Raw genomic sequence first — 14447 nt, 5'->3', positions numbered from 1 at the left:
CATTGTGACTTTTCAACCAATAAAGCTGCTTCCTTTTCTTCAGTGCTTCCTCTTTCCTGTTAGACTCCATCATAGAGAATAGATTGTAACCTGGGTTAGCTGCCAGGGTCCTATGGACTGAGGAGTCAAGTGTTTATCTTGCATAAGCATGCTGCTGTGCTGGATCTTTACCAGCTTTTCTCCTACCATTCTCCTCCGGTTCAGTACCACTCCATCCGCAGCTCTCTAGTGCCTCAGGTTGTATATTGTTATGTGTGCATGCTTGGAGGTATATGGTCAGTTATTTTACACCAATATTTCTTTATATACATTTTATAGAGCTTATGTATGTATGTGCTAGTTTAATTTAATAAATCCCTTTCTGCATGACTTCACAAGTACTAGGAGCCAAAGAGTTGAGGCTTCTTTCATTTTTCTCAAGGATTCCATTTTTTTTAAAACCTATATATCTATATGCAAAAACCGTAAACATTGTATTGTTGCTACTTCCTTTTTCTGTTTGGCTTCTAAATTTAATATAAATTTATTTGCAGAGCTTGCTCAGTAGAGGTTTTATATGCCTATTAGTTTCTCACATGTTTTACTTGGCATTCATTGTGGTATAATGCAATGATGTTTCACATTTTGGAGAGTGATTTGTGAAATACAGCATTTTGTGTATTTATATTAGTCACAGTTATGTGTCTGCAGATGACTACTGAAAATTCCTATGTCTGAGTTATACTACTACCTATTATAATTCTTGTTCCTTCTGCAAGTTAAGTGCAGCTTGATTTGCTTGTTGAACTTTGAATGTATTTGAGGATAACAGGCCTGATATGCAAAATAAAATCTTTGTAGTTAAAAGTATTCTCAGAAATCTTCTACTAGTGTTTTTAAATTACTTAATCTGTTAAGGGATGTCTGTGCTGTGCATGCACTTTATTATGTGTGAAGATTTTACTTGTGATTTTTCTAATTCCTGTTTTAAAAAAAAATATGGTTACATATGCCAAAATGTATTTTTGGTTTTCTGTTTTTTTTGCGAATGAAAACCCTCTGATGAGGCATTCTTTTTCTTGTTATTCTGAGTACCACATGAGGAATAAATACAGGAGGTTGCTAAGTTTCATCAATAAGGTGTTTTTTTGCCTCTGGGAGAACCACTAAGTTTAGAATGAGGAACTGAAAATAATTATTACTTCACATGAATTTTATTGGAACTGGGATGATCTAAAAGGTTCATTGTACATCTTCAAAAAAGTTTCATTAAGTAGGCCCAAAATTAAAGCAGTTCCCAACACGTCATGATTTTTATCAGGAAAAATGTCATTCAAATCATTGGTCAATAAGATTTTCTCTAGGATTTCATCGTTCCACCGGCGCCAGGATTCTTATATTAAAAAATAAAATAAAAAATGTGTTGTTTAAAGACATAAAACCTGGCCAGTTGATGACCACAGTAAATTTGAAGGAGTTTTATTTTCATGTTTTTGTATAGTTTTGCTATTAAGTTTCCTGACCCAGTGACAACTTGGCTCTTTGGACATGTCTCAGAGATTTGATCCCTCTCATCAGGTGGGTGTCTCCCACAGTTGATTGTTTACCTGGGGCAGCTGATTAAAGGCATGGCAATTTCTGCGGTCTTATTAGACTGTCTTTTCTACACATAGGTCCTTCTAGACCTGGAGATGGTGGTCTTCTCATTAGTCCTTCCTCATAAGTGTTTTAGAACACAAAGTTTTGTTTTTCGCTCTAATCTTCTTGGAACTCCTCTGTATTTGTGCAATGTTTATATTCTTTCAGGCAACTTGATTGCAATGGCAGTTTTCATTTATCAGGACTGTTCATAACAGACTTTCAATGCAGAAGCTGCAGATAAGGTAAGGAATCAGGCTGCTTTTTGCTATTTATTTTCTGATTTTTCAAACATTCATCCAAAGGATAATTCTGTTCACTGGGATAAATACAGAGATTTATTTCATAAGGTGGTGAGAGTCCACAATCCATTACACACAGGAATAATTTCCTAGCCACTAGGTGGCAAAGATTCCCAAAGAGCACTTCATACCTCCCACCTCACTGGTATGCCAGGCTAATCTTTGCCTCTTGATAGGTGAAGAATTGAGGTACTCCTGAACCTTTGTTGAGAGTGGTTCTCGGACTGATTTGAGGCACATTTTCCCTCTCAGGGAGCTGCTACTGAGAGAAAGAGGGGATATGGGAGTATGGAGCACTGACACAATTCAGGTGATGGAGTTGGTCACAAGCATGCCATAGGTGTCGTAGGGACTGGTCCCTTAGTCTCCTCCTGTTGGGTCAACGATATACTACTTACTTATATCCTCTGTTATAATGTGCTCAGGACTGGATGGGGTATCCACTGGAGACTTATGGACAAACATTCCTTTTGGTCTAGCTACTGTTCCCAGAATTTTATCAAACATTCTGGTCACATTGTCATTCGAGTTCAAGGTATTTAGCAATAACGCACACCAACAAGATTTTGTTGTTTTTTCAAAATCGTTGTTGAAGAATCAACATTACAAAAAGCTCTTTCTCTTACATGGTGTATCCAGTCCACGGATTCATCCTTACTTGTGGGATATTCTCAATCCCTACAGGAAGTGGCAAAGAGAGCACACAGCAGAGCTGTCCATATAGCTCCCCTCAGACTCCGCCCCCCCAGTCATTCTCTTTGCTGCTCTAACAAGTAGCATCTCCACGGGAGGGTAAAGAGTATGTGGTGTATTTTTTGTATTTAAGTGCTATCTAAGTCTGTCTAACGTGTCTGAGCCTACAGATAAACCTTGTTCTATGTGTTTGAAAGCCATGGCGGTACCCCCATTGCATTTGTGTTTAAAGTGTGCTAAGGTATCTAAACATTTTAATGACCATGCAGTGACACTTAAAAATGTAGCCCAAGATGATTCTTTAACAGAAGGTAATGAGGATAGTTGTCCTTCCTCTCCCCATGTGTCTACACCAGTTACACCCGCGCAAGCGTTGCCTAGTACCTCTAGCGCATTGTGCCCTATTACATTACAACAATTAGCAGCAGTCATGGATAATTCCCTTGCGGCATTTCTATCCAAACTGCCAGTTTTTCAAAAAAAGCGTGATAGCTCAGTTTTAAGAACAGAGGATGAGCAATCAGAAGCTTTGGATGATTTATCTGTAGTACCCTCACAACACTCTGAAGTGGCAGTGAGGGATGGTCTGTCCGAGGGAGAAATTTCTGACACAGGAAAAATTTCTCAGCGGGCAGAGTCAGATTCATTAGCGTTTAAATTTAAGCTGGAACACCTCCGCGTCCTGCTTAAGGAGGTTTTAGCTACGCTAGATGATTGTGACCCCATGGTGGTCCCAGAAAAATTGTGTAAAATGGACAGATTTTTAGAGGTCCCTGTATACACCGATGCGTTTCCGATCCCAAAGAGGGTGGCGGATATTGTGACTAAGGAGTGGGAGAGACCAGGTGTACCTTTTGTTTCCCCCCCTATCTTTAAGAAAATATTCCCCATAAATGACCCCAGGCGGGACGCGTGGCAGACGGTCCCTAAGGTGGAGGGAGCAGTTTCAACACTTGCTAAGCGTATAACTATACCAATAGAAGACAGTTGTGCTTTTAAAGACTCTATGGATAAAAAATTGGAAGGTTTGCTGAAGAAAATGTTTGTTCAGCAAGGTTTCCTTCTACAGCCAATTGCCTGCATTATTCCTGTAACTACTGCAGCGGCTTTTTGGTTTGAGGCGCTGGAGGAGTCGCTCCAGAGGGAGACTTCATATGACGAAGTCATGGATAGAATTCACGCTTTAAAGCTGGCTAATTCTTTTATCACTGATGCCGCTTTCCAATTAGCTAAGTTAGCGGCGAAAAATTCAGGTTTTGCCATTATGGCGCGAAGAGCGTTTTGGCTCAAATCATGGTCGGCTGATGTGTCATCCAAAACAAAATTACTAAACATTCCTTTCAAGGGAAAGACCCTTTTTGGTCCCGAGTTGAAAGAAATTATCGCGGATATCACTGGGGGAAGGGTCATGCCCTCCCGCAGGATAGACCGTTTAAGGCCAAAAACAAGGCTAATTTTCGCTCCTTTCGAAACTTCAGGAGCGGACCTGCTTCAACCTCTGCTGCCGCTAAGCAAGAGGGTAACGCTTCCCAGCCTAAAGCAACCTGGAAACCCTTGCAGGGCTGGAATAAGGGTAAACAAGCCAAGAAGCCTGCGCCTGCTGCCAAGACAGCATGAAGGGGTAGCCCCCGATCCGGGACCGGATCTAGTAGGGGGCAGACTTTCTCTCTTTGCTCAGGCTTGGGCAAGAGACGTTCCAGATCCCTGGGCATTAGAAATTGTTGCTCAGGGGTATCTTCTAGAATTCAAGGACTCTCCCCCAAGGGGAAGGTTCCACATTTCTCGTTTGTCTTCAGACCAGACAAAGAAACAGGCGTTCTTACGCTGTGTCGAAGATCTTCTAAAGATGGGAGTGACACACCCAGTTCCAATTGCAGAACAAGGACTGGGACTTTACTCAAACCTGTTTGTAGTTCCCAAAAAGGAAGGAACTTTCAGGCCAATCCTGGATCTAAAAATTCTAAACAAATTCCTCAGAGTTCCATCTTTCAAAATGGAAACCATTCGGACAATCTTGCCGATGATCCAGGAAGGTCAATATATGACTACCGTGGATCTAAAGGATGCGTACCTACATATTCCTATCCACAAAGATCATCATCAGTTCCTAAGGTTCGCCTTTCTGGACACGCATTACCAGTTCGTGGCCCTTCCTTTCGGGTTGGCTACCACTCCCAGAATTTTCACAAAGGTGCTAGGGTCCCTTCTAGCGGTACTAAGACTGCGGGGCATTGCAGTAGCACCTTACCTAGACGACATCTTAATACAGGCGTCGTCTTTTCACAGAGCCAAGGCTCATACGGACATTGTTCTGGCCTTTCTAAGGTCTCACGGGTGGAAGGTGAACGTAGAAAAAAGTTCTCTGTCCCCGCTCACAAGGGTTCCCTTCCTGGGAACACTAATAGACTCGGTAGAAAGGAAAATCTTTCTGACAGAGGTCAGGAAGTCAAAGCTTTTGAATACTTGCCGAGTTCTTCATTCCATTCCTCGGACTTCTGTGGCTCAGTGCATGGAGGTAATTGGTTTGATGGTTGCGGCAATGGACGTAGTCCCTTTTGCCCGAATTCATCTAAGACCACTGCAACTGTGCATGTTCAAACAGTGGAATGGGGATTGTGCAGATTTGTCTCCTCAAATACAAATGGACCAGAAAACCAGAGACTCTCTTCTCTGGTGGTTGTCTCAGGGAATGAGTTTCCGCAGACCGGAGTGGATCATTGTCACGACCGATGCCAGTCTGTTAGGCTGGGGTGCGGTCTGGGACTCCCTGAAAGCTCAGGGTCTATGGTCTCGGGAAGAATCTCTTCTCCCGATAAACATTTTGGAACTGAGAGCGATATTCAATACGCTCCAGGCGTGGCCTCAGCTAGCGGAGGCCAAATTCATCAAATTTCAGTCAGATAACATCACGACTGTAGCGTACATCAATCATCAGGGGGGAACAAAGAGTTCCCTAGCGATGAAGGAAGTAACCAAGATCTTCAATTGGGCGGAGGATCACTCCTGCCATCTATCTGCAATTCACATCCCAGGAGTAGACAACTGGGAGGCGGATTTTCTGAGTCGTCAGACTTTCCATCCGGGGGAGTGGGAACTCCACCCGGAGGTCTTTCCTCAGCTGATCCAGCTATGGGGCATTCCAGAATTGGATCTGATGGCGTCCCGTCAGAACACCAAACTTCCCCTTTACGGTTCCAGATCCAGGGATCCCAAGGCGGCATTGATAGATGCTTTTAGTAGCGCCTTGGTCATTCAGTCTAGCTTATGTCTTTCCACCGTTTCCTCTTCTCCCTCGGCTAGTAGCTAGAATCAAACAGGAGAAGGCTTTGGTAATTCTGATAGCGCCTGCGTGGCCACGCAGGACTTGGTATGCAGACCTAGTGGACATGTCATCGGCTCCACCATGGAAACTGCCATTGAGGCAGGATCTTCTAATTCAAGGTCCATTCAAGCATCCAAATCTAGCTTCTCTGCAACTGACTGCTTGGAGATTGAACGCTTAATTCTAGCTAAGCGTGGGTTCTCTGAATCAGTGATAGATACTCTGATCCAGGCCAGAAAGCCTGTCACCAGGAAAATTTACCATAAGATATGGCGGAAATATCTTTGTTGGTGTGAATCCAAGGGTTACTCGTGGAGTAAGGTTAGGATTCCCAGGATATTGTCTTTTCTCCAAGAAGGATTGGAGAAAGGTTTGTCAGCTAGTTCCTTAAAGGGACAGATATCTGCTCTGTCTATCCTGTTACACAAGCGTCTGGCAGCTGTACCAGACGTTCAGGCGTTTGCGCAGGCCTTAGTTAGAATCAAGCCTGTTTACAAACCTGTGGCTCCTCCATGGAGTCTAAACTTAGTTCTTTCAGTTCTTCAAGGGGTTCCGTTTGAACCTTTACATTCCATAGATATTAAGTTATTATCTTGGAAAGTTTTGTTTTTGGTAGCTATTTCTTATGCTCGAAGAGTTTCTGAATTGTCTGCTTTGCAGTGTAATTCACCCTATCTGGTGTTCCATGCAGATAAGGTTGTTTTGCGTACCAAACCTGGTTTCCTTCCAAAAGTGGTTTCTAATAAGGAAATAATTGTTCCTTCTCTGTGTCCTAATCCAGTTTCTAAGAAGGAACGACTGTTACACAATCTTGATGTGGTTCGTGCCTTAAAATTCTATTTAAAGGCAACTAAAGATTTCAGACAAACATCATCTTTGTTTGTTGTCTATTCTGGTAAGAGGAGAGGTCAGAAAGCAACTGCTACCTCTCTTTCCTTCTGGCTGAAAAGCATCATCCGATTGGCTTATGAGACTGCTGGACAGCAGCCTCCTGAACGAATTACAGCTCATTCCACTAGGGCTGTGGCTTCCACATGGGCTTTCAAGAATGAGGCTTCTGTTGAACAGATTTGTAAGGCAGCGACTTGGTCTTCACTGCATACATTTGCCAAATTTTACAAATTCGATACTTTTGCTTCTTCGGAGGCTATTTTTGGGAGAAAGGTTTTGCAAACAGTGGTGCCTTCCGTTTAGGTTACCTGACTTGTTCCCTCCCTTCATCCGTGTCCTAAAGCTTTGGTATTGGTATCCCACAAGTAAGGATGAATCCGTGGACTGGATACACCATGTAAGAGAAAACAAAATTTATGCTTACCTGATAAATTACTTTCTCTTACGTTGTATCCAGTCCACGGCCCGCCCTGGCAATTAAGTCAGGTTCAAATTTATTTTTGTAAAACTACAGTCACCACTGCACCCTATAGTTTCTCCTTTTTCTCCTAACCGTCGGTCGAATGACTGGGGGTCGGAGCCTGAGGGGAGCTATATGGACAGCTCTGCTGTGTGCTCTCTTTGCCACTTCCTGTAGGGATTGAGAATATCCCACAAGTAAGGATGAATCCGTGGACTGGATACACCGTAAGAGAAAGTAATTTATCAGGTAAGCATAAATTCTGTTTTCTCCCCAAACCGGAGTCTCTTTTCTAAGAGTCATTATAGACTCGATGACAATGAGGCTTTCTTTGACAGATCAAAGAACAACATTGCAGTCAACATGTGTGAAACATCAGTTTCTATCCAATCCTACTGTAGCTTTTTGCATGGAAGTTCTAGGTCTGATGATTGCTGTATCAGATGCAATTCTATTTACACGGTTTCACTAGACCTCTTCAGCTATGAATGCTACGTCATTGGTGCATAGACTTTACTCAGCTTTCTCAAAGGATGCTTTTGGATCCATCTACAAGAAATTCTGTATCCTTATGGATAGGGAACCAGTCCATTCCTCAGGAAGCATCCTTTGTCCGTCCAACCTGGATGATAATCACAACAGACTGACTCTTGGGTTGGGGTGCAGTATGGGGGACCAGGAGAGCACATGGAGTTTGATCTCAGGAGGGGAGGTTGCCAATAAACATCCTAGAACTCCATGCTATCTTCAGGGCTCGCCAGAGATGGCCTCTCTTGAAAGAAGAGACTTTCTTTCACTTCTAATCGGACAATCAGGGCCTATGATTACCCAAAAACTGAACTCGCCCACCGGGCGAGTAACTGCAAAAAATTATCAGCCCGCAGGAAAATTTACTCGCCCGTGCGCATCTGCATATGTGTACATTATACATTAAAAAGGACAAAAGACACCTTGTTGTTATAATCTCACAAAACTGTATTCTTTATTTTTTTTATACATTCCTGACATTGGTCCAATTATACAATCATTGAACTATGGAATAGTGCAAAATTAGACTTTTAGTGAACTAGTATTGATATATTTTAAGCAAATTTGAAAATAAAATTAGTAACTGAGCCTCAGCCATTGTATTGAAGTCAATACAGAAAGTAACTGATCTATGCTGCACATGAAACATTGTTGAAACTGTTAACAGATGTCAATCTGAGTCAGAGTGCTCTGGGAAGTTCAACTCACAATCATAAACCTCATTAAGTCTTGACACCTCAAACTCTTCTTCTGCTTGCTCCTCATCATTTTCAAGATGATCAAAAGGGATTGGAACCTCTGCAACCTCAGCAATTACTAAATTTGATTTTTCATTTGTAGACCTTTTGTATGTGACATTTCTCTTTCTTGGTCCTGCTGTTGCCCAATGCCTTACTGCATCACTTGGATCAAATTGATCTACTGGTGCAGAATGAAGGTTTACAATCATTAAATCTGACAATGTTGAGGTTATGAGGGAGGAGCGCCAGTCACATTTGATCATCTTCATTTTGGAAAAGCCTCTTTCACATTCTGATGTGCTGACTGGCAAGGTTAGGATCAAGTCCATCAAACTCAGAAGATGGCCACATTTATCTCCGAGTTCAGGCCAGGTGACAGTTTTCAGCTTCTTCTCCCAGTCATTCTTGTTATACAAACTAGTCTTAAGAACTGTCCGTTCATTCACTATTTCCCTACAACTAATACCATGTGCCTCTAGTACTGGTTGAAACTGACTGGTCAGAGTTACAATGTCTTCATTGCCAAAGTCTGGAAGAAAGAAAACAAGAAATTCCTTGCAAACATGTTTGATGCATATTTTTTTTTGTTCTACTAAAATAAACTATACTAATTAGGACATATTAAACAAAATATATGTAATTCATATATTTCATATTAAACAAAATATATGTAATTCATATATTTTTGTTTAATATGTCCTAATAATATTTTACATTAGAGAACATCTCTATTTACATTTTAAATGTATAAATACCTTCTGAGTTTTGTCAGGCCATGTTTTGAAGGATGTCACAGATGTTGCCTGAAGAACTCCTTCTTCAATGTCTTCAAAGCTGGACTGTATTGCTTCCAGAAACTTCTTTTTTTGAACTCTTGAAGGCATCATTCTTTCCTTTCAACTCAACTCCTTAAAACCTAGCTGTGCCTTCTTCATCATACTCCTACAGGGCTCATGGCACATGGCACATGCAAACTCCTACATGGCACATGCAAACTGCTGAACCTACCTGGTTATGTTCTTTAAACAAATTATATCAAGAAAACAAAGTATATTTTATAATAGAAGTAAACTGAAAATGTGTTATTTTTATTTTTTAATTGCATGCTCTACCAATATGGTTTTAATTTTGACTTGTATTTCACTTTAATAAACATTATGTTCATGTATGTATTTATGCATACAATAAACTTCTTACACACACATGATGGGATACTATAAATAGCAGTAAAAAAAAAAAAATACTAGTAAGGAGAGGAAATGTTCCTTTTTGTGTTAAATATGGTTAAATATTCTAGTCTTCTGCAATGAATGTACTGTTAAATAATGTTTTTACATACTTATGACATTTTGAATAAGTGAACTCTTTTATTCCTTATTCTAGGTTTAAAAAGTTGTATCCTTTGCCAGCAGTTAGATTGGAGTTTTGGGAAAAAATCCCCAAAGTTGATGGGGCTATTTCTACTCTTGCCAAACGTACTACTATTCCTATGGAAGATAGTACTTCTTTTAAGGACCCTTTAGATAGGAAACCTGAATATTATTTAAGGAGAGTGTATTTATTTTTTGGCTACATTCTTAGGCTTGCTATATCCATGGCTGATGTTGCAGCTGCATCAACTTTTTGGTTGGAAAGCTTAGCACTGCAGGAAACAGATCCTCATTTGTCTAGCATTGTTCGCTTGCTGCAACATGCTAATCATTTTATCTGTGATGCTATTTTTGACATTATCAAAATTGATGTTAAATCTAAACTATGTCTTTATCTATTTTAGCTAGAAGAGCTTTGTGGATCAAATATTGGAATGCTGACATGGTATCTAAGTCTAGATTACTATCTCTTTCTTTCCAAGGTAACATTTTATTTGGTTCTCAGTTGGATTCAATTATGTCAACTGTCACTGGGGGGAAGGGAGTTTTTTACCTCAGGATAAAAGATCTAAGGGTAAATCTAAAGCTTCTAATCGTTTTTCGTTCTTTTCGACAGAATAAGGAACAGAAAGCTAATCCTTCCCCCAAAGAATCTGGTTCCAATTGGAAACCTTCTTCAAGTTGGAATAAATCCAAGCCTTTTAAGAAACAAAAGCCAGCCCCCAAGTCTGCATGAAGGTGCGGCCCTCATTCCAGCTCAGTTGGTGAGGGGCAGATTAAAATTTTTCCAGTACATTTGGGCAGATTCTGTCGAAAATCTATGGATTCAGAGTATTGTCTCTCAAGGGTATCGAATAGGATTGAGTAAGACCTCCTGTAAGAAGATTTATTTCTCTCACATGTTCCAGCAAATCCAGTGAAGGCTCAGGCTTTTCTGAAGTGTGTTTCAGATCTAGAGCTTTCAGTGGTAATTTTACCAATTCCATTTCAGTCTGAGGTGTTATTCAAATCTATTCATTGTCCCAAAGAAAGAAAATTCATTCAGGCCAGTTCTGGATCTGAAAATTTTGAATCATTTTGTAAGAGTGCTGCCAACTTTCAAAATGGTGACTATAAGGGCTATTCTGCCTTTTGTTCATCAAGGTCATTATATGTCCATGATAGACTTACAGGATGCATATCTTCATATTCCGATTCATCCAGACCACTATCGGTTTCTGAGATTCTTTTTTTCTAGACAAGCATTACCAATTTGTCGCTCTTCCATTTGGCCTAGCGACAGCTCCAATAATTTTTTCAAGGGTTCTCGGTGCCCTACTCTCTGTAATCAGAGAACAGGGTATTGCGGTGTTTCATTATTTGGACGATATCTTGGTACTAGCTCATTCTTTACATTCTGCCGAATCTCACATGAATCAGCTAGTGTTGTTTCTTCAAAGACATGGTTGGAGGATCAATTTACCAAAAAGTCCCTTGATTCCTCAGACAAGGGTCATCTTTTTAGGTTTCCAGATAGATTCAGTGTCTATGACTCTGTCTCTAACAGACAAGAGACAAATAAAATTGATTTCAGCTTGTCGAAACCTTCAGTCTCAATCATTCCCTTCAGTGGCTATGTGCATGGAAGTTCTAGGTCTCATGACTGCAGCATCGGACACAATCCCCTTTGCTCGTTTACATATAAGACCTCTTCAGCTTGTATGCTGAATCAATGGTGCAGGGATTATACAAGGATATCACAATTTATATCCTTAAATCCCAATGTTCGACCTCCTGTAAGAAGATTTATTTCTCTCACAAGTTCCAGCAAATCCAGTGAAGGCTCAGGCTTTTCTGAAGTGTGTTTCAGATCTAGAGATTTCAGTGGTAATCTTACCAATTCCGAATCTCACAAAAATCAGCTAGTGTTGTTTCTTCAAAGACATGGTTGGAGGATCAATTTACCATAAAGTCCCTCGATTCCTCAGACAAGGGTCACCTTTTTAGGTTTCCAGATAGATTCAGTGTCCATGACTCTGTCTCTAACAGACAAGAGACAAATAAAATTGATTTCAGCTTGTTGAAACCTTCAGTCTTAATCATTCCCTTCAGTGGCTATGTGCATGGAAGTTCTAGGTCTCATGAGTGCAGCATCGGACACAATCCCCTTTGCTCGTTTACATATAAGACCTCTTCAGCTTGTATGCTAAATCAATGGTGCAGGGATTATACAAGGATATCACAATTAATATCCTAAATCCCAATGTTCGACTCTCTCTGACTTGGTGGTTAGTTCACCATCGTATAGTTCAAGGGGCCTCTTGTTCGTCCAACCTGGACTGTGATCACAACAGATGCAAGTCTTTCAGGTGGGGGAGCTGTCTGGGGATCTCTGATAGCACAAGGGGTTTGGAAATCTCAAGAGACAAGGTTACCAATCAATATTTTAGAACTCTGCTATTTTCAGGGCTCTTCAGGTTTGGTCTCTGTTGAAGAGAGAATCATTAATTTGTTTTCAGACAGACAATATCACAACTGTGGCATATGTTAATCATCTGGGTGGGACTCACAGTCCCCTAGCTATGAAAGAAGTATGTTGGATACTTTCTTGGGCGGAATCCAGGTGTAGTCAATTGAGAAACGTATTATCTCAGCCGTCAGACTTTACATCCGGGAGAGTAGTCTCTCCATCCAGATGTTTTTTCAGATTGTTCAGATGTGGGGTCTTCCAGACATAGATCTGATGGCTTCCCATCTAAACAAGAAACTTCCCAGGTACTTGTCCAGGTCCAGGGATCCTCAGGCGGAGTCGGTGGATGCGTTAGCAGTTCCTTGGTTTTACCAACCTGCTTATATCTTCCCGCCTTTAGTTTTTCTTCCAAGAGTGATCTCCAAGATCATTATGGAACAATCGTTTGTGTTTCTTTTTTTTCCATAATGATCTCAAATCTTTAAAAGGCATGGAAATTGAACGCTTAAGTGCTTAGTCATAGAGGTTTCTCTGACTCAGTTATTAGCACTATGATACAGACTCGTAAGTCTGTTTCAAGGAGAATTTATTTTCGTGTTTGGAAAACCTATATTTCATGATGTTCAACTCATGGTTATTTTTGGCATTCTTTTAGAATTCCTAGGATTTTATAGTTTCTTCAGGATGGTTTGGATAAAGGTTTTGTCTGCAAATACTTTGAATGGACAAATTTCTGCTCTTTCTGTTTTATTTCACAGAAAGATTGCTAAGCTTCATGATTTTCCCTGTTTTGTACAGACTTTGGTCCGTATCAAGCCTGTCATTAAATCAATCTCTCCTACCTGGAGTCTTAATTTTGGTTTTGAAGGCTTTACAGGCTCCTCCTTTTGAGCCTATGCATTCTTTGGATATTAAACTACTTTCTTGGAAAGTGTTGTTCCTTTTGGCTATCTCTTCTGCTAGAAGAGTTTCCGAATTATCTGCTCTTTCTTGTGAGTCTCCTTTTCTGATTTTCCATTAGGATAAAGCGGTTTTGCGGACTTCATTTACATTTTTACCTAAAGTTGTGAATTCTAACAACATTAATAGGGAAATTGTTGTTCCCTCTTTTTGTCCTAATCCTAAGAATTCTTTGGAGAGATCCTTACATTCTCTGGATGTTGTAAGAGCTTTAAAATATTATGTTGAAGTTACTAAAGATTTCAGGAAGACTTCTAGTCTGTTTGTTGTCTTTTTTCTGGTTCTAGGTAAGGTCAGAAAGCTTCTGCCATTTCCTTGGCATGTTGGTTAAAGCTTTTGATTCATCAGGCTTATTTGGAGTCGGGTCAGGCTCCGCCTCAGAGAATCACAGCTCATTCTACAAGATCAGTCTCCACTTCGTGGGCTTTTAAGAATGAAGCTTAAGTTGATCAGATTTGCAAAGAAGCAATTTGGTCTTCTTTGCATACATTTACTAAATTCGACCGTTTTGATGTATTTGCCTCTTCAGAAGCAGTTTTTGGTAGAAAAGTTCTTCTGGCAGCTGTTTGTTTGATTCTTCTGCTTATGTTTTTAAGTTTTTTCTTTTCAATTATAAGAAACTTATTTTTTTGGATGTGGATTTAATGTTTTCAGAGGAAATTGGCTGTTTTTTTTTTTTAATCCCTTCTTCTCTAGTGACTCTTCTGTGGAGTACCACATCTTGGGTATTACTATCCCATACCTCACTAGATCATGGAATCTTGCCAATTACATGACAGAAAACATAATTTATGTAAGAACTTACCTGATAAATTAATTTCTTATTGGCAAGAGTTCATGAGACCCATCCTTTTTATGATGGTTATGATTTTTTGTATAAAGCACAATTATATTTCCAGTTCCTTTTTTGATGCTTTTTACTCCTTTATCTATCACCCCACTACTTGGCTATTCGTTAAACTGAATTGTGGGTGTGGTGAGGGGTGTATTTATAGGCATTTTGAGGTTTGGGAAACTTTGCCCCTCCTGGTAGGATTGTATATCCCATACGTCACTAGCTCATGGACTCTTGCCAATATGAAATAAATTAATTTATCAGGTAAGTTCTTACATAA

General features: G+C 40.2%; 1 protein-coding gene across 3 annotated transcripts in view; it reads left to right on the top strand.

Annotated features, from left to right (window-relative positions):
- ZNF280D (zinc finger protein 280D) overlaps nucleotides 1-14447 on the top strand; it is a 420194-nt gene that overhangs the window by 135888 nt on the left and 269859 nt on the right. The gene's annotated exons all lie outside the window — the stretch shown is intronic.

Source organism: Bombina bombina, chromosome 6 (genome assembly GCF_027579735.1).
Source record: "Bombina bombina isolate aBomBom1 chromosome 6, aBomBom1.pri, whole genome shotgun sequence".
Taxonomy (NCBI): domain Eukaryota; kingdom Metazoa; phylum Chordata; class Amphibia; order Anura; family Bombinatoridae; genus Bombina; species Bombina bombina.
This window is presented reverse-complemented; position numbering and strand designations above follow the sequence as displayed.